General features: G+C 49.1%; 1 protein-coding gene across 1 annotated transcript in view; it reads right to left on the minus strand.

Moving 5' to 3' along the window:
• LOC146007504 (protein kinase C delta type-like) overlaps nt 1-20,463 on the minus strand; it is an 89,648-nt gene that overhangs the window by 17,603 nt on the left and 51,582 nt on the right. Inside the window, exon 2 of the mRNA XM_083145905.1 lies at nt 3,515-3,577. The gene's annotated coding sequence lies outside the window, so the exon portion shown is untranslated. The remainder of the gene's footprint in view (nt 1-3,514; nt 3,578-20,463) is intronic.

A 20,463-nucleotide genomic window follows, 5' to 3' on the forward strand; every position in this document is an offset into this window, starting at 1 on the left:
GGGAGCAGGCCTATTACACCTGCAGGGGGCGGTACAGCGGGTGACTCTGCATGAGAGCCGGCTAGGTGACTGGATAGTGTAACACGTGTAGAGTAGGGAGCAGGCCTATTACACCTGCAGGGGGCGGTACAGCGGGTGACTCTGCATGAGAGCCCGGCTAGGTGACTGGATAGTGTAACACGTGTAGAGTAGGGAGCAGGCCTATTACACCTGCAGGGGGCGGTACAGCGGGTGACTCTGCATGAGAGCCGGCTAGGTGACTGGATAGTGTAACACGTGTAGAGTGGGGAGCAGGCCTATTACACCTGCAGGGGGCGGTACAGCGGGTGACTCTGCATGAGAGCCGGCTAGGTGACTGGATAGTGTAACACGTGTAGAGTGGGGAGCAGGCCTATTACACCTGCAGGGGGCGGTACAGCGGGTGACTCTGCATGAGAGCCGGCTAGGTGACTGGATAGTGTAACACGTGTAGAGTAGGGAGCAGGCCTATTACACCTGCAGGGGGCGGCACAGCGGGTGACTCTGCATGAGAGCCGGCTAGGTGACTGGATAGTGTAACACGTGTAGAGTAGGGAGCAGGCCTATTACACCTGCAGGGGGCGGTACAGCGGGTGACTCTGCATGAGAGCCGGCTAGGTGACTGGATAGTGTAACACGTGTAGAGTGGGGAGCAGGCCTATTACACCTGCAGGGGGCGGTACAGCGGGTGACTCTGCATGAGAGCCGGCTAGGTGACTGGATAGTGTAACACGTGTAGAGTGGGGAGCAGGCCTATTACACCTGCAGGGGGCGGTACAGCGGGTGACTCTGCATGAGAGCCGGCTAGGTGACTGGATAGTGTAACACGTGTAGAGTAGGGAGCAGGCCTATTACACCTGCAGGGGGCGGCACAGCGGGTGACTCTGCATGAGAGCCGGCTAGGTGACTGGATAGTGTAACACGTGTAGAGTAGGGAGCAGGCCTATTACACCTGCAGGGGGCGGCACAGCGGGTGACTCTGCATGAGAGCCGGCTAGGTGACTGGATAGTGTAACACGTGTAGAGTAGGGAGCAGGCCTATTACACCTGCAGGGGGCGGTACAGCGGGTGACTCTGCATGAGAGCCCGGCTAGGTGACTGGATAGTGTAACACGTGTAGAGTAGGGAGCAGGCCTATTACACCTTCAGGGGGCGGTACAGCGGGTGACTCTGCATGAGAGCCGGCTAGGTGACTGGATAGTGTAACACGTGTAGAGTAGGGAGCAGGCCTATTACACCTGCAGGGGGCGGTACAGCGGGTGACTCTGCATGAGAGCCCGGCTAGGTGACTGGATAGTGTAACACGTGTAGAGTAGGGAGCAGGCCTATTACACCTGCAGGGGGCGGTACAGCGGGTGACTCTGCGTGAGAGCCGGCTAGGTGACTGGATAGTGTAACACGTGTAGAGTGGGGAGCAGGCCTATTACACCTGCAGGGGGCGGTATAGCGGGTGACTCTGCGTGAGAGCCGGCTAGGTGACTGGATAGTGTAACACGTGTAGAGTGGGGAGCAGGCCTATTACACCTGCAGGGGGCGGTACAGCGGGTGACTCTGCATGAGAGCCGGCTAGGTGACTGGATAGTGTAACACGTGTAGAGTAGGGAGCAGGCCTATTACACCTGCAGGGGGCGGCACAGCGGGTGACTCTGCATGAGAGCCGGCTAGGTGACTGGATAGTGTAACACGTGTAGAGTAGGGAGCAGGCCTATTACACCTGCAGGGGGCGGTACAGCGGGTGACTCTGCATGAGAGCCGGCTAGGTGACTGGATAGTGTAACACGTGTAGAGTGGGGAGCAGGCCTATTACACCTGCAGGGGGCGGTACAGCGGGTGACTCTGCATGAGAGCCGGCTAGGTGACTGGATAGTGTAACACGTGTAGAGTGGGGAGCAGGCCTATTACACCTGCAGGGGGCGGTACAGCGGGTGACTCTGCATGAGAGCCGGCTAGGTGACTGGATAGTGTAACACGTGTAGAGTAGGGAGCAGGCCTATTACACCTGCAGGGGGCGGCACAGCGGGTGACTCTGCATGAGAGCCGGCTAGGTGACTGGATAGTGTAACACGTGTAGAGTAGGGAGCAGGCCTATTACACCTGCAGGGGGCGGCACAGCGGGTGACTCTGCATGAGAGCCGGCTAGGTGACTGGATAGTGTAACACGTGTAGAGTAGGGAGCAGGCCTATTACACCTGCAGGGGGCGGTACAGCGGGTGACTCTGCATGAGAGCCGGCTAGGTGACTGGATAGTGTAACACGTGTAGAGTAGGGAGCAGGCCTATTACACCTGCAGGGGGCGGCACAGCGGGTGACTCTGCATGAGAGCCCGGCTAGGTGACTGGATAGTGTAACACGTGTAGAGTAGGGAGCAGGCCTATTACACCTGCAGGGGGCGGCACAGCGGGTGACTCTGCATGAGAGCCGGCTAGGTGACTGGATAGTGTAACACGTGTAGAGTAGGGAGCAGGCCTATTACACCTGCAGGGGGCGGTACAGCGGGTGACTCTGCATGAGAGCCGGCTAGGTGACTGGATAGTGTAACACGTGTAGAGTAGGGAGCAGGCCTATTACACCTGCAGGGGGCGGTACAGCGGGTGACTCTGCATGAGAGCCGGCTAGGTGACTGGATAGTGTAACACGTGTAGAGTAGGGAGCAGGCCTATTACACCTGCAGGGGGCGGCACAGCGGGTGACTCTGCATGAGAGCCGGCTAGGTGACTGGATAGTGTAACCCGTGTAGAGCAGGGAGCAGGCCTAATACACCTGCAGGGGGCGGTACAGCGGGTGACTCTGCATGAGAGCCCGGCTAGGTGACTGGATAGTGTAACCCGTGTAGAGCAGGGAGCAGGCCTATTACACCTGCAGGGGGCAGTACAGCGGGTGACTCTGCATGAGAGCCCGGCTAGGTGACTGGATAGTGTAACACGTGTAGAGCAGGGAGCAGGCCTATTACACCTGCAGGGGGCGGCACAGCGGGTGACTCTGCATGAGAGCCGGCTAGGTGACTGGATAGTGTAACACTTGTAGAGTAGGGAGCAGGCCTATTACACCTGCAGGGGGCGGTACAGCGGGTGACTCTGCATGAGAGCCGGCTAGGTGACTGGATAGTGTAACACGTGTAGAGTAGGGAGCAGGCCTATTACACCTGCAGGGGGCGGTACAGCGGGTGACTCTGCATGAGAGCCCGGCTAGGTGACTGGATAGTGTAACACGTGTAGAGTAGGGAGCAGGCCTATTACACCTGCAGGGGGCGGTACAGCGGGTGACTCTGTATGAGAGCCCGGCTAGGTGACTGGATAGTGTAACACGTGTAGAGTAGGGAGCAGGCCTATTACACCTGCAGGGGGCGGTACAGCGGGTGACTCTGCATGAGAGCCAGCTAGGTGACTGGATAGTGTAACACGTGTAGAGTAGGGAGCAGGCCTATTACACCTGCAGGTCAGTGTCCATTCTGATGTCCCTGTAGTATACTATCGTTATATTGTAGCTGTATAATTACCGATGGATGATTCCCTGAGAGTGGAGGAATTGTATCCCGCAGATGATCTCAGCAGCGTAGAACCTGTAAATGGGAAATAGGTTCTATTACAGCACATCATGGCTGAGAGATTTCCAGCCAACACTCCCCACATTCCCAAACAACGTCCCTGTTTTCACAATCACAGAGAGCCCAGGATTGCAATGTACTTATTACACCTTCCCCAGTCTGACAGAGGCCTCAGGCTCCGAGGCCGTCACACAGCTCCCAGGCTGCCAACTATCACCTCCGGCTCCCAGGCCGTCCCGCAGCTCCCAGGCTGCCAACTATCACCTTCGGCTCCGAGGCCGTCCCGCAGCTTCCAGGCTCTCTACTATCATCCCCGGCTCTCAGGCCGTCTCAAAGACATTCTCTCAAATCTCCTGTGTCCTCAGTCCCAGCCTGCGTCCAGAGGACCAGGGCAGGGGGCCGCGACCTGCTTGTCAGACGCAGCCAAGTCCATAGATCCTTGCGGGACTTCCTGGTGAATACCACTGGCAAGTTAGACTCCGCGCCCCTGCTTCTGGTCTCCGCCAACCCTCTGGTTCGCTGTGCCCAGGTCCCCAGTGCATGTCATACATAAAGCCTCCTGCTTTCTGCTTTCCAGCACCCTCCACTGGTCCACCACGGTCACAGCCGGGAACACAAGAAACCCCGGTGCTGACACCTCCCATATACTACAGACAGCATCGGTGACATCCCATATACTACAGACACCACCGGTGACCTCCCGTGTACTACAGACAGCATCGGTGTCCTCCCATATACTACAGACAGCATCGGTGACCTCCCATATACTACAGACACCACCAGTGACCTCCCGTATACTACAGACACCACCAGTGACCTCCTATATACTACAGACACCACCAGTGACCACCCGTGTACTACAGACAGCATCGGTGACCTCCCATATACTACAGACAGCATCGGTGACCTCCCATATACTACATACAGCATCGGTGACCTCCCATATACTACATACAGCATCGGTGACCTCCCATATACTACAGACAGCATCAGTGACCTCCCATATACTACGGACACCATCAGTGACCTCCCATATACTACGGACACCACCAGTGACCTCCCATATACTACGGACACCACCAGTGACCTCCCATATACTACAGACACCAGCAGTGACCTCCCATATACTACGGACACCACCAGTGACCTCCCATATACTACGGACACCACCAGTGACCTCCATTATACTACACACACCACCAGTGACCTCCAATATACTACAGACAGCATCAGTGACCTCCCATATACTACAGACACCACCAGTGACCTCCCATATACTATACACACCACCAGTGACCTCCCATATACTACAGACACCAACAGTGACCTCCCATATACTACAGACACCACCAGTGACCTCCCATATACTACAGACATCATCAGAGACCTCCCATATACTACAGACAGCATCAGTGACCTCCCATATACTACAGACACCACCAGTGACCTCCCATATACTACAGACAGCCTCAGTGACCTCCCATATACTACAGACACCACCAGTGACCTCCCATATACTACAGACAGCATCAGTGACCTCCCGTATACTACAGACACCATCAGAGACCTCCCGAATACTACAGACACCACCAGTGACCTCCCGTATACTACAGACAGCATCAGTGACCACCCGTATACTACAGACACCACCAGTGACCTCCCGTATACTACAGACACCACCAGTGACCTCCCATATACTACAGACAGCATCGATGACCTCCCATATACTACATACAGCATCGGTGACCTCCCGTATACTACAGACAGCATCAGTGACCTCCCATATACTACAGACAGCCTCAGTGACCTCCCATATACTACAGACACCACCAGTGACCTCCCATATACTACAGACAGCATCAGTGACCTCCCGTATACTACAGACAGCATCGGTGACCTCCCGAATACTACAGACACCACCAGTGACCTCCCATATACTACATACAGCATCGGTGACCTCCCATATACTACAGACAGCATCAGTGACCTCCCATATACTACGGACACCATCAGTGACCTCCCATATACTACGGACACCACCAGTGACCTCCCATATACTACGGACACCACCAGTGACCTCCCATATACTACAGACACCAGCAGTGACCTCCCATATACTACGGACACCACCAGTGACCTCCCATATACTACGGACACCACCAGTGACCTCCATTATACTACACACACCACCAGTGACCTCCAATATACTACAGACAGCATCAGTGACCTCCCATATACTACAGACACCACCAGTGACCTCCCATATACTATACACACCACCAGTGACCTCCCATATACTACAGACACCAACAGTGACCTCCCATATACTACAGACACCACCAGTGACCTCCCATATACTACAGACATCATCAGAGACCTCCCATATACTACAGACAGCATCAGTGACCTCCCATATACTACAGACACCACCAGTGACCTCCCATATACTACAGACAGCCTCAGTGACCTCCCATATACTACAGACACCACCAGTGACCTCCCATATACTACAGACAGCATCAGTGACCTCCCGTATACTACAGACACCATCAGAGACCTCCCGAATACTACAGACACCACCAGTGACCTCCCGTATACTACAGACAGCATCAGTGACCACCCGTATACTACAGACACCACCAGTGACCTCCCGTATACTACAGACACCACCAGTGACCTCCCATATACTACAGACAGCATCGATGACCTCCCATATACTACATACAGCATCGGTGACCTCCCGTATACTACAGACACCACCAGTGACCTCCCATATACTACAGACACCACCAGTGACCTCCCATATACTACAGACAGCACCAGTGACCTCCCATATACTACAGACACCACCAGTGACCTCCCATATACTACAGACACCACCAGTGACCTCCCATATACTACAGACACCACCAGTGACCTCCCATATACTACAGACACCACCAGTGACCTCCCATATACTACAGACACCACCAGTGACCTCCCATATACTACAGACACCACCAGTGACCTCCCATATACTACAGACACCACCAGTGACCTCCCATATACTACAGACAGCATCGGTGACCTCCCATATACTACAGACAGCATCAGTGACCTCCCATATACTACAGACACCACCAGTGACCTCCCATATACTACAGACAGCAACAGTGACCTCCCATATACTACAGACAGCAACAGTGACCTCCCATATACCACAGACACCACCAGTGACCTCCCATATACTACAGACAGCAACAGTGACCTCCCATATACTACAGACAGCAACAGTGACCTCCCATATACCACAGACACCACCAGTGACCTCCCATATACTACAGACACCACCAGTGACCTCCCATATACTACAGACACCACCAGTGACCTCCCATATACCACAGACACCAGCAGTGACCTCCCATATACTACAGACAGCATCAGTGACCTCCCATATACTACAGACACCACCAGTGACCTCCCATATACTACAGACAGCATCAGTGACCTCCCCTATACTACAGACACCACCGGTGACCTCCCATATACTACAGACAGCATCGGTGACCTCCCATATACTACAGACAGCATCGGTGACCTCCCATATACTACAGATACCACCAGTGACCTCCCATATACTACAGACACCACCGGTGACCTCCCGTATACTACAGACACCACCAGTGACCTCCCATATACTACAGACAGCATCAGTGACCTCCCCTATACTACAGACAGCATCAGTGACCTCCCATATACTACAGACACCACCAGTGACCTCCCATATACTACAGACAGCATCAGTGACCTCCCCTATACTACAGACAGCATCAGTGACCTCCCATATACTACAGACACCACCAGTGACCTCCCATATACTACAGACAGCCTCAGTGACCTCCCATATACTACAGACACCACCAGTGACCTCCCTTATACTACAGACACCACCAGTGACCTCCCCTATACTACAGACACCACCAGTGACCTCCCATATACTACAGACACCACCAGTGACCTCCCATATACTACGGACAGCATCAGTGACCTCCCATATACTATAGACACCACCGGTGACCTCCCATATACTACAGACAGCATCGGTGACCTCCCATATACTACAGACAGCATCGGTGACCTCCCATATACTACAGACAGCATCGGTGACCTCCCATATACTACAGACACCACCAGTGACCTCCCATATACTACAGACACCACCAGTGACCTCCCATATACTACAGACACCACCAGTGACCTCCCATATACTACAGACAGCATCAGTGACCTCCCATATACTACAGACACCACCAGTGACCTCCCATATACTACAGACAGCATCAGTGACCTCCCCTATACTACAGACACCACCAGTGACCTCTCATATACTACAGACAGCAACAGTGACCTCCCATATACTACAGACAGCAACAGTGACCTCCCATATACCACAGACACCACCAGTGACCTCCCATATACTACAGACACCACCAATGACCTCCCATATACTACAGACACCACCAGTGACCTCCCTTATACTACAGACAGCAACAGTGACCTCCCATATACTACAGACAGCAACAGCGACCTCCCATATACCACAGACACCACCAGTGACCTCCCATATACTACAGACACCACCAGTGACCTCCCATATACTACAGACACCAGCAGTGACCTCCCATATACTACAGACAGCATCAGTGACCTCCCATATACTACAGACACCACCAGTGACCTCCCATATACTACAGACAGCATCAGTGACCTCCCCTATACTACAGACACCACCAGTGACCTCCTTTATACTACAGACACCACCAGTGACCTCCCGTATACTACAGACACCACCAGTGACCTCCCATATACTACATACAGCATCAGTGACCTCCCATATACTACAGACAGCATCAGTGACCTCCCCTATACTACAGACACCACCAGTGACCTCCCATATACTACAGACAGCATCAGTGACCTCCCATATACTACATACAGCATCAGTGACCTCCCATATACTACAGACAGCATCAGTGACCTCCCCTATACTACAGACACCACCAGTGACCTCCCCTATACTACAGACACCACCAGTGACCTCCTATATACTACAGACACCACCAGTGACCTCCCATATACTACAGACACCACCAGTGACCTCCCATATACTACAGACAGCCTCAGTGACCTCCCATATACTACAGACACCACCAGTGACCTCCCTTATACTACAGACACCACCAGTGACCTCCCATATACTACGGACAGCATCAGTGACCTCCCATATACTACATACAGCATCAGTGACCTCCCATATACTATAGACACCACCAGTGACCTCCCCTATACTACAGACACCACCGGTGACCTCCCATATACTACAGACAGCATCAGTGACCTCCCATATACTACAGACAGCATCAGTGACCTCCCATATACTACAGACAGCATCAGTGACATCCCGTATACTACAGACACCACCAGTGACCTCCCGTATACTACAGACACTACCAGTGACCTCCCGTATACTACAGACAGCATCGGTGACCTCCCATATGTAGCACCCTGCTCAGTGGTTGAGATGTAATGCACTCACCGGTGTCGCTGGTGTTAATCACCCCACCGCACAGGTTCTTCTTTTTCCTTGGAGAGTAAGTAGAAGGAATACCGGCTCACACGAGTGTTGTCCTTTTAAGGCCTCGCTTTGAGATAATTTATTTTGCGTAAGAGGTCAAGTAAAAAGGGAGTAACCCAGAGGGACACTGCCCATGGGCAGTCTCCTATAATTGCAATGGGTTATCACAATAAATGCAATACATTTCTATATTCACTTCAAAGGTTCAATATCTCCCTTAGCAGACATATATATCTTAACTGTTTTAGAGTAACTGTTTTAAAGTAGCATAGACTTAACTGTTTTAAAGTAGCATAATTCAGAACATACATCACATGCACATATTCACAATTCACAGTGCAACATACTGTAGGTAAATATCAACAGTCTCCTTTATAACTGTACCATTTAGTGCAACTTAAATGCTCAAATCCCAGTTGAATAGTCACGTGGTACTGACGTTTGGGATATACATGCATGTATATAAAACCCTTTGTGTAATAATGGAGTGTATTCCTCAAAAGTTTAGAGTAGTGACTTTGGACATAGTGCAGTAATGTCATTACTATTCAGCACACTTGTTAAATAGGTGACTCATGAGTGTCCAGAATGTTCACAAGTATGATATGGCAAGAGCTCACCACTGCAACGGGGTCCTGTCACTGCTAGGCTGACAGTGACTGTAAATACTTTATTGGAAAACTTGACTGTATGCTGGATATACACTGATGAAACACATGGTTGCTTGTTGTAGCAATGTTTAGAATATGGAAGGCTTATGCACCCTGTCACTAATAATGCAGAATAGTTGTAGAGTCAGGTGCTGATGTTGCATATGCAGAATAGTTCAAATGTAAGATACTTCAGATGCAGAGTACTTTAAATGCATAATACTTCAGTTGTAGGATACTTGCCAGGACCTCTGTTGGCCCTCTGCTGCTGCTGGTACTCCCACTGGGTTCTCTCTCTCTGCCCAGGGCCACTCCCGATGCCTCAGCTCCAGGGACGCAGGCCCACTCTCTCTGACCCTTGCAGCTGCACACTTGCTGATGGGGCTGACAGGCTGTCCTCACTGACCAGCGCTCTCTGCATGCTGCCAGTCTGTGCCCACCATACACTTCAGGACTGGCTGCTTCATCTTCACCCAAGTCAGGCCGCTTTCCCCAGCCTTCAGGGTTCTGCCAGCTTCATCATTCACCAGTCCACAACTACACACTTCTCACTCTGCTGTCTCAGACTCCCAGGGAGAGATTCCATCCAGGATTTCCCACCTTTTTCTGCAAACTTGTCAGTTCTGTAACAATGTTTCTTTTTGCAAACTGACCTGCCTTGCTGTGAGCTGAGCTTTTAACCCCTTTTGTGCTGCAAGCTATATCAGCTCAGCTCTGTGCAACTCAAGTAGTACTTTTTAATACAGTCATGCTGGCACCTGTAGTGCCACAGCTACTTTATGCCTGCAGGCCTTTACAGTATTTCCATTACATTACAGCTTGTGGGGTGCCACATTAACCCCCGCTGAAAGATTGCTCGTCCTCGAGCATTCGGAATGACAGTACTAAAGTCTCTTAATGCAAAAAGTCATTTTTCTAACAAAATGGAAGTGACATTTTAATAAACGTAGCTAAAACAACATATTAGCTTAATACTATTTTACAGATTTACTTAGAGAGGCAAACATTTTTAAACAATATTGTTTAACATCTAATGAGCAGAAATCCCTTTGTGCCTCCTTCCTTGTCTTCTTGATGCCTGCTGCAACAGTAAGATGGCATCCTCACTGCTTATCCTGTCATACTCACAGTCAGGCCGGTGCCATTCTGGGAAGAGCCACGTCACGGTATTAGCTACACTATTGGACGGTGGAGGGACTCCAGACTCCAATGTAACTGAATCTGAGTCAGCAGGTTTAGGGTGTCCCAACCCTTCCTCTGGTACCTTGTGAGTCACTCCTTCAGTGTCTCCTTCTTGGTCAGCGGCCTGTAAATCGACCTGATTAAGGTGGGCTGAATTGGAATTAGCATCATCCATGCTAAGTCTACCTTGAGATTGGAACTCTTGAGGAAGTTGCTCTTCAACAGTTTCTTGCAGGTTCTGTTGCATATTTCCACTCGATTCCCCCAAATTAGCTGTTATTTTCAGTAATGCATTCTGCTTTTGGGTATCAGGATACTGCTGTTTATGTCCATATGGTCTCTTATTGGCACTCTCTGCTACATTTTCTGCTTCTGTGTGCTTTCTCCCTACACTGTATTGATAGTTTTGCTGGTAGTCACGTGGAGGACCTCTGGAACGTGCATAGTTCCAATAACACTTGCGATTTGCTGCATACCTGCTGCCTTTGACTGGAGCACCATCTGGACCTGTGACGTTTGTTGCCTGTAAACCCTTTTCTCCATTGACGACATCGAATTCCAACATTTCTCCTTCTCCTAAACTACGATGGTATTTTCTGGGGTTGTTTCTCTGGATGGCCGTATAATGAACAAAAAGATCTTGTTTGGTGTCCTCACAACTTATGAATCCATAACCACGTCGTACGTGAAACCAGATGACCTTTCCTGAAACTTTTCCTATGCAGACTGGAGCTTTCATGTCTAATATGGGGGTAAACTCATCTTCACTTATAGGGCATTGCCTTCCACAGCAAGGCCACCATTCTTCAGAAACTGACCTAGCTCTTGCCTTCCCCGATGCTCGGCCTCTCTCCTCAGGGCACTGGAGTTTAAATGATCTTCTCCGTTCTGGTTTCCATCTGGATTTTCCCGTGGCATGTGCTGGTCGACTGAACATATTTTGCCATTCTTGTTGCATTTCTGCTAGTCCTGCAATCATTTCCTCCATTTGCCTCTTCAATGTCTGTAGCAAGTCAGTGGATGGAGTCTGACTGCTTTGGATCACCGTGCCTGTATTCCTCATTGATGTTTCCGGGCTTGGTGCCATGGCTCTGTGTGACTGGGGGTGTTCGTGAAATTCTGTCAATTCTGGGAACTCTTCCTCCCGATTTGCATTGGTGCCCATTACCGTTATGGCAGCCTCTTTAAACCTCTGAAATGGCTGGCCCACCATTTGTCTTCTTAGTAGTCGTAGATAGGTTCGGACACTCGGTCCTAAGGCTCCCTCAGTGAGTTGGGTGATCAATGCTTCATCAGGATTCTTGACTTCTTCTTTGTCAACAGCCTGTACTGCCTTTAGGGCTTCCTGTAGGCTTAGTGCATATTCCCGGAGAGTCTCGCCAGGCTGCTGTTTGCAGGCATAAAACTTTATTTTTATTTCTGGGAGTGTTTGTGTTTCAAATGTGGTTGACAATCTTTTGAATACCTGTTCCACATCTTTTTTTTGGTCAATTGGCCATGAGTTCACTTCCCTGAGGGCCGTCCCTTTCAGCTGGCAAGTCAGTACTTCCATTTGTTGTTGTTCACTCAGGGCATAAATTTGGAACATGGAGTTCAATTTGTTCTTGAAGTTGATTAGGTTGCTGCTATCTCTGCCACTGGCATCCCCACTATAAGTTGGAAGCCCTGGGGCCCCAAAGTAGTAGGGCATAGTGATTGGATTGAGCTGTACTTTTGTGGGTGGTGGCTGTTCTATGCCATTTGATGGCCCTGACGAGGGGCTTCGTTCTCTAGACATTTTCTTGGACTTGTATTCCCTTTACTTTGGGCTCCAATCCTGTTCTTATTGACGCCAAATGTAGCACCCTGCTCAGTGGTTGAGATGTAATGCACTCACCGGTGTCGCTGGTGTTAATCACCCCACCGCACAGGTTCTTCTTTTTCCTTGGAGAGTAAGTAGAAGGAATACCGGCTCACACGAGTGTTGTCCTTTTAAGGCCTCGCTTTGAGATAATTTATTTTGCGTAAGAGGTCAAGTAAAAAGGGAGTAACCCAGAGGGACACTGCCCATGGGCAGTCTCCTATAATTGCAATGGGTTATCACAATAAATGCAATACATTTCTATATTCACTTCAAAGGTTCAATATCTCCCTTAGCAGACATATATATCTTAACTGTTTTAGAGTAACTGTTTTAAAGTAGCATAGACTTAACTGTTTTAAAGTAGCATAATTCAGAACATACATCACATGCACATATTCACAATTCACAGTGCAACATACTGTAGGTAAATATCAACAGTCTCCTTTATAACTGTACCATTTAGTGCAACTTAAATGCTCAAATCCCAGTTGAATAGTCACGTGGTACTGACGTTTGGGATATACATGCATGTATATAAAACCCTTTGTGTAATAATGGAGTGTATTCCTCAAAAGTTTAGAGTAGTGACTTTGGACATAGTGCAGTAATGTCATTACTATTCAGCACACTTGTTAAATAGGTGACTCATGAGTGTCCAGAATGTTCACAAGTATGATATGGCAAGAGCTCACCACTGCAACGGGGTCCTGTCACTGCTAGGCTGACAGTGACTGTAAATACTTTATTGGAAAACTTGACTGTATGCTGGATATACACTGATGAAACACATGGTTGCTTGTTGTAGCAATGTTTAGAATATGGAAGGCTTATGCACCCTGTCACTAATAATGCAGAATAGTTGTAGAGTCAGGTGCTGATGTTGCATATGCAGAATAGTTCAAATGTAAGATACTTCAGATGCAGAGTACTTTAAATGCATAATACTTCAGTTGTAGGATACTTGCCAGGACCTCTGTTGGCCCTCTGCTGCTGCTGGTACTCCCACTGGGTTCTCTCTCTCTGCCCAGGGCCACTCCCGATGCCTCAGCTCCAGGGACGCAGGCCCACTCTCTCTGACCCTTGCAGCTGCACACTTGCTGATGGGGCTGACAGGCTGTCCTCACTGACCAGCGCTCTCTGCATGCTGCCAGTCTGTGCCCACCATACACTTCAGGACTGGCTGCTTCATCTTCACCCAAGTCAGGCCGCTTTCCCCAGCCTTCAGGGTTCTGCCAGCTTCATCATTCACCAGTCCACAACTACACACTTCTCACTCTGCTGTCTCAGACTCCCAGGGAGAGATTCCATCCAGGATTTCCCACCTTTTTCTGCAAACTTGTCAGTTCTGTAACAATGTTTCTTTTTGCAAACTGACCTGCCTTGCTGTGAGCTGAGCTTTTAACCCCTTTTGTGCTGCAAGCTATATCAGCTCAGCTCTGTGCAACTCAAGTAGTACTTTTTAATACAGTCATGCTGGCACCTGTAGTGCCACAGCTACTTTATGCCTGCAGGCCTTTACAGTATTTCCATTACATTACAGCTTGTGGGGTGCCACACATATACTACAGACACCACCAGTGACCTCCCATATACTACAGGCCACATCGCTCTACATTATTCAACCTGGTGCTTTGACACTGCAGAATATCCCAGGTTGCTGCGTGTGTACAATAACCTGGGTTATTCAGAGCAGTCACAGCATGATGCAAATGCAGGAACTCAGAATAATATAGTTATATACTAGAACATAAGTGAACACACATCCTTATATGCATTATATATGTAATTATCCACAGACAAAACACAAATGGCTTAAACCGCTATAATCCAGTAAGTAATAAATAATAGCAGCGGTGCCGCGTGTTGGGACGGCTGTAGCGCAATAATGATCGGCTCAGCCGGTCGGGCCGCTTGTCATTGCGCACTGGTGGGGGGCAGCGGGCCAGGCCCACCCCTAATTCTATTTCTGTACATCACATAACAAATGGGCCACCACAGCCGGGAACACAAGAAACCCCGGTGCTGACACCTCCCATATACTACAGTACTGACACATTACATACATCATGTATGACAGCAAGAGAACATTATTACAGGTGCGTGTTACATTGCAGTTATTGGTCACTATTCCTATGTGATGGACTATACAGGACGTCCCCATTCCCTGTATGCTGTTACTGTGGTGTATATACAGAGTGATATCCATCCGCCAATAAGGTAGAATAATGATTACATGGCGGATTGGAGTATTCTGCATGTGTGGCCGGATTAGGACTGGACTATTAGGACTATTCGCCTGCTGCTCTGCAAGCCTGCGGTACCCCCCCCCCCCCCCCCCAACCCCTTCTACTCCAGTAGTGTGGTAGGGTTATTGGGATTGTCATGAAGAAGGTAAAGGAGCCAATTACTGCTATGGTGAGTGGCTAATAATGGGGATGATTCTGGTTCACTTGCAAAAGCGAATCCTCTCTAATGGACAAAACCATGCTGCACTGCAGGTGGGGCAGGTGAAACATGTGCAAAGAGTTATACCCCTTTCACACCAGAAATGCAGGGACAAACCCGGGAATTACATTCCCGGGACAAGCAGAGACATTCCCGGGTTTGGACCCTTTCACACCAGAAATGCAGGCACAAACCCGGGAATTACATTCCCGGAACAAGCAGAGACATTCCCGGGTTTGGACTCTTTCACACCAGAAAAGTCCCTGCATTTTCTGGTGTATGAAGGGGGGGCGGGAAGGAGGTGGGGAGGAGGCGGGCAGTCGGCAGAATGGCATCGGGCAGACGGCGGGATGGTGGCGGAAGTGGGCAGGAGGTGCTGAGAATACTCACCCCGGTTGCTTGTCCTCTGTGCAGGCCGGGGATCCACACAGGCGGCGTTGTAAATAACAGGACAGGCGGCGGATGAAGATGACGCAGCTTTCCGGCGCCCCCACTGACGCCGGAGAGCTGCATCACCATCATCCACCGCCTGTCCCGTCATTTGCGCCCGCCGCCTGCGTGGATTCCCGGCCGGACAGGACACAGAGGACCGTCAACCCGGGTAAATATACCCTACCCCATTCACACCAGCCAGGTCCCCGGGTTGAACCCAGGAACAACCCTGCTACCTAGCAGGGTTGGATTGCCGGCAAATTAGCCCTGTAATTTGTCCCGGGAACCTTTCACACCAGCGGTAGTACCGGGTTGTTCCCGGACTCAACCCGGGAATTTAGGCTGGTGTGAATGGGGTATTAGATTTGGGTGAGTTACTTTGTTTCTGTGCAGGGTAAATACTGACATGGATCCAGAAGACAACACAGGACATCAGGACCAGGGCTACCTATGGGAAGAAGATAGGTAAGTATTAGTATGTGTGGGCTTTGTATGTATTAAAGTTTTATTTTAAGTGTGTGTCAGTGTGTTTTATTGTACTATTTTTAATACTGTGGCACTACAAGACCCAGCGGGCCCTTTAATGCCCCGCAGGCTGGGACTTGTGGTTCTCCAAGTCCCAGCTTGCGGGAAAGGCTTGCTGGGACTCATAGTGCCCCAGTATTAGACAATAGTTTAATCTTTTTTTTACACCAAGATCAGCTCGATGCCCACCGCCCAGGGGCATCGAGGACAGCACCAGGCTTCAGCCTGGTCAGGTAAGTCCTGGAGGGGGGGACCCCTTTATTGGGGGGGTCTCCACTCCCCCAGGGCCGCTGGCCAGGCTGACTGGTCGGTAGGGCTGAATGCTTTGGCCGGGGGGACTTGTATAAAAAGTCTCCCCCCGGCTGTGGCATTACCCTGCTGGCTGGTTTGGCCTGGGGCTGGTTCTTGAAATACGGGGGACCCCTACTCATTTTGTCCCCCGTATTTTGGGAACCAGCCCCGGACCTGGAGCCTGGGGCTGGTTGTTAAAAATCGGGGAACCCCTATTTGCCGGGTTCCCTGATTTTTAATTACCGGCCCCGGCTCTGTCAGCCTGGTGCTGGTTACGGCTGTGGGGGGGACCCCACGCCGTTTTTTTTTTTAAATATTTTTTTACATTAAAGCCTGTACGGATCTGACTGATCCGTGCAGGCTTAAAGCAAATACGACAGGGAAAGCAAGGTGTATTTTCCTGTTGTATTTGCGTGGGTGTTTTACACCACTTAGCAGCCGTATTATCAGTACGGCTGCTTAGTACATCAGGAACCACCATTCTTTTGAATGGTGATTTCTGTCGTATCCTATCGATGGTGTAGACATTCGTATTTGTAAATACAAATACGAATGTTCCATCTTTAGGAATACGAATTGTTGTATTTTCGGGATACACCTTTTTTCTACGAATCCATTTTGGTAAATGTCCCCCAAAATCGCATGGCATACACCCAATGCACAGCGATGCGATTTTAAATTGTAAGCCCCTATATGATGTTTAATTGTATAAGCACCCTAATGGGGGCTTACAATACTGCGCTCGCCACACTATATTAAAAATCAACTCCATGCTGACGTGGATAGTGGGGGTATGAAAAGGTCGTAGGACGCGTACCGCCACCCCTCGCACCCCATGTTATAGAGGCCACTTTTTACATTGAAAAACCCATTAGGGTGCTTATACAATTTTAAATGGCATACCATTGTATATGTGATACAATGCCATACAATGCGATGGTATACAATTTAAAATCGTATAACATCGCCTGCCATCGCATAACATCGCATGCCTTATGGTCTGCCGTGCTAGTACACAAGTACCTATTCCTGCCCTACATTACCTCACAAACCAGTCTCCATCTTGTCACTTTTGTTTTTGCATTAATACCAGCGCTATCCTGCACTGTATTATTTATCTATTATTTATTTATCCCTCCCAGCTCTGTATTAATCACTCACATTTCCTAAACACATCAATCACCCAGCGTTCCATCCTCCAATCATACATTAGCAATAATAAAATGCATAAACGTTTTCCATAATTAGAAGAAGAGATAAACGGTGTCTGTCATCCAAGTATATCACACCACGCTAAGCGGGCGAGATGTACTGAGCCTTAAAAGGTGATAAAATGGAGAGTGATAAACCTCCAACCAATCAGCTCCTACCTGTTATTTTTCAAACACAGCCTGCGACATGGCTATTACCAGCTGATTGGCTGGTTGTTTATTACTCTCAATTTTACCACTTTTCAAGCTTAGTACATCTCGCCCGCTGTGATGTCAGGGCGTCCTCATATACCTATTGTAGCATTAATGCGACACACAGCACAAGTCACCCGGCACAACTGAGACACTCTGAGATGCGCAGCATCAAATCATCAGGAAAACTGTATTTCTCTTTACATTTTTATTTCATCAGCAAATCACCTCCCACAGGGCCACATGTACTAAGCCAGGTGACATGATACAGTGGGAAGTGATAACGCACCAACCAATCAGCTCCTAACAGGATAGGTTTAACATTGACAGTTAGGGGCTGATTGGCTGGTGCAGCTTCATCAGGCTTAATAAACCTGTCTCACGGTGTATTACAGATGCTGGGTTGCTACATTAATGCACAGAAGCTAGTGTTACACATGTACATATGTCTGGGTGTCTGTTTTTGGTCATTTCCCCTGTCCTGGAAGAGGATGATGTGGAATATAATGTAGATGTGATGTGCCGCACGGCCATCACCAACTGCCGCCCGCATGCCACATTTGAATGATGCAGCCTCAGCACTGGCATTTCCTGGGCAGAAGTGGACGAGGACGCAGGGAAAAAACCAGCTGTCAGGTAAGAGACATTTTCAGGCAAAAAAATCGCAGCCAGTGACTGTAGTGAGTGACCAGTGAGTGGAGCTCAGCGCACAATTACATCTGTGCTTTTTCTTTCTCTTTTCCCCCTTTTTTTCTTCTTTTTCTCACTTCGATCACCTTCTGCCTCCGGCTACAATGAGCCGTCGAGAGTTGTCCCAGCTAATTGGAAACCAAGGTCAGTAAAAAGTTTGTTCAGTAAATTAAATATTTTAGTGGCCATACACACGCAGATTTATCTTCAGATCTGGCTGGTTGGAACAAAAACATGGTTATGGATGAGAGCAAATGACAGCTGACAGCTTGGAAATGCTGGAAAACTGACAAACTGTCACTCATCCATCACCATGTTTTTGTCCCAACCAGCCAGATCTGAAGATAAATCTTACTAGTGTATGGGCACCTGTCCTTTGTAGTGGGAGGGATTATAGCAGTGGTGGTTGGCCAGTGTCCCTGTGTTCCTGGCTGGCACCTCCCATGCTGTTAGTTACAGATCAGGAAGCGCTAAACATTGGGGCCTGCAACCATACACGCATACTGCTGCAGCTCTGTATTTCAGTTGTATGGTAATTTAATATATATAATGATGTTATTGCTGGATCTCTTATTGTACACAGCAATATCCGATCCTCACATGTCACATATGGCTATTTGTTATATCTACAATATATGAAATATCATTTTAGATGGACCCAGCCGGAACATCAGAGAGGCTTGGCTGAGGTCAGGACGCCGCAGACCATCCGATGGGAGTCGATCAGGAAGAAGATCTGGACCATCGTCGGGAAGAGGAAGATCTGGACGGAGAGGAAGAGGAGGACATGAGCCCAGTGGCAGTGACCATCAGGCAGAGGCTGTGAGACCAAATCGCCTCCTGCTGGAAATATTCCTGCAGTTCTTCAAGCCCCGTCTCCCCACCTTCTGCAGGCACACCATTGCGGAAGGAGAGAAACCAGAGCACTGCGCCATCTGCATCTCGGACATTGAGGTAGGAACGGAAATGGCTTTGTCACACTGCCACCACACCTTCCATGCTCCCTGTCTTACAGAATGGCTGAAGGTCAACAACACCTGCCCTCTGTGCCGCGAGGGACTCTTCAGCCTGGACCTTCTCTCCCACCTCACCTGATGGCTCCCCAGCGAATCAGAACACCCAAAATGTAAGATCAAAGGTCTAAAGCGGTAAGTTCCTATTTAATATTATTAATAAATTTTTACATCTTTTCTTTTACTCCTTTTCTTTTAATCCTATTCTTTTTTTTGCAAACAATCAAATGATTGTTAAAGACTTGTTCCTGATCCCTCCAGTTTTTGCAATCATTTTTCTGGAGGGAATTGACGGTAACAAGCTGGGGATTAGGGCTAATGGCGACACCCCACAAAAAAAACGACATTGAGCAGCCACCTCATGGGTGTGTTGGAAGAGCTGCTAAGCTGCTAATTATTATTATGGTGACAGTTACACCGAACTTAATGATAACTTAATAACTTGATCATTTGGGTATCGCCGGGTACTTCAGCTAGTAATTAGTAACCCTGACGATTTTCCTCACCAATAGGTCTCTGTCATTATTTTAGATTTGTTTATTATTGTTTTACGTGTGTATAAATAAATGTGGGCTAACATTAGCTGATGCAGTGTAAAATATTAATTTTATCATGATTTATAGAGTTCCAAAATATTACATTACATTGTGTCACAGGTCTTGCGATTACATCATGGAATTAACACCACACGAGATACAGAAAAACAGTGTTATAGGCTAAGGCAGAATTTCCCAAACTCCATAATTACTGGCCAGGTTTTAAGGATGTCCACGTGCGAGCACAGATGACTTAACTACATTACTCATTTTGATT

This window comes from Crinia signifera, chromosome 6 (genome assembly GCF_055691185.1).
Source record: "Crinia signifera chromosome 6, ASM5569118v1, whole genome shotgun sequence".
In the NCBI taxonomy this organism is placed as follows: domain Eukaryota; kingdom Metazoa; phylum Chordata; class Amphibia; order Anura; family Myobatrachidae; genus Crinia; species Crinia signifera.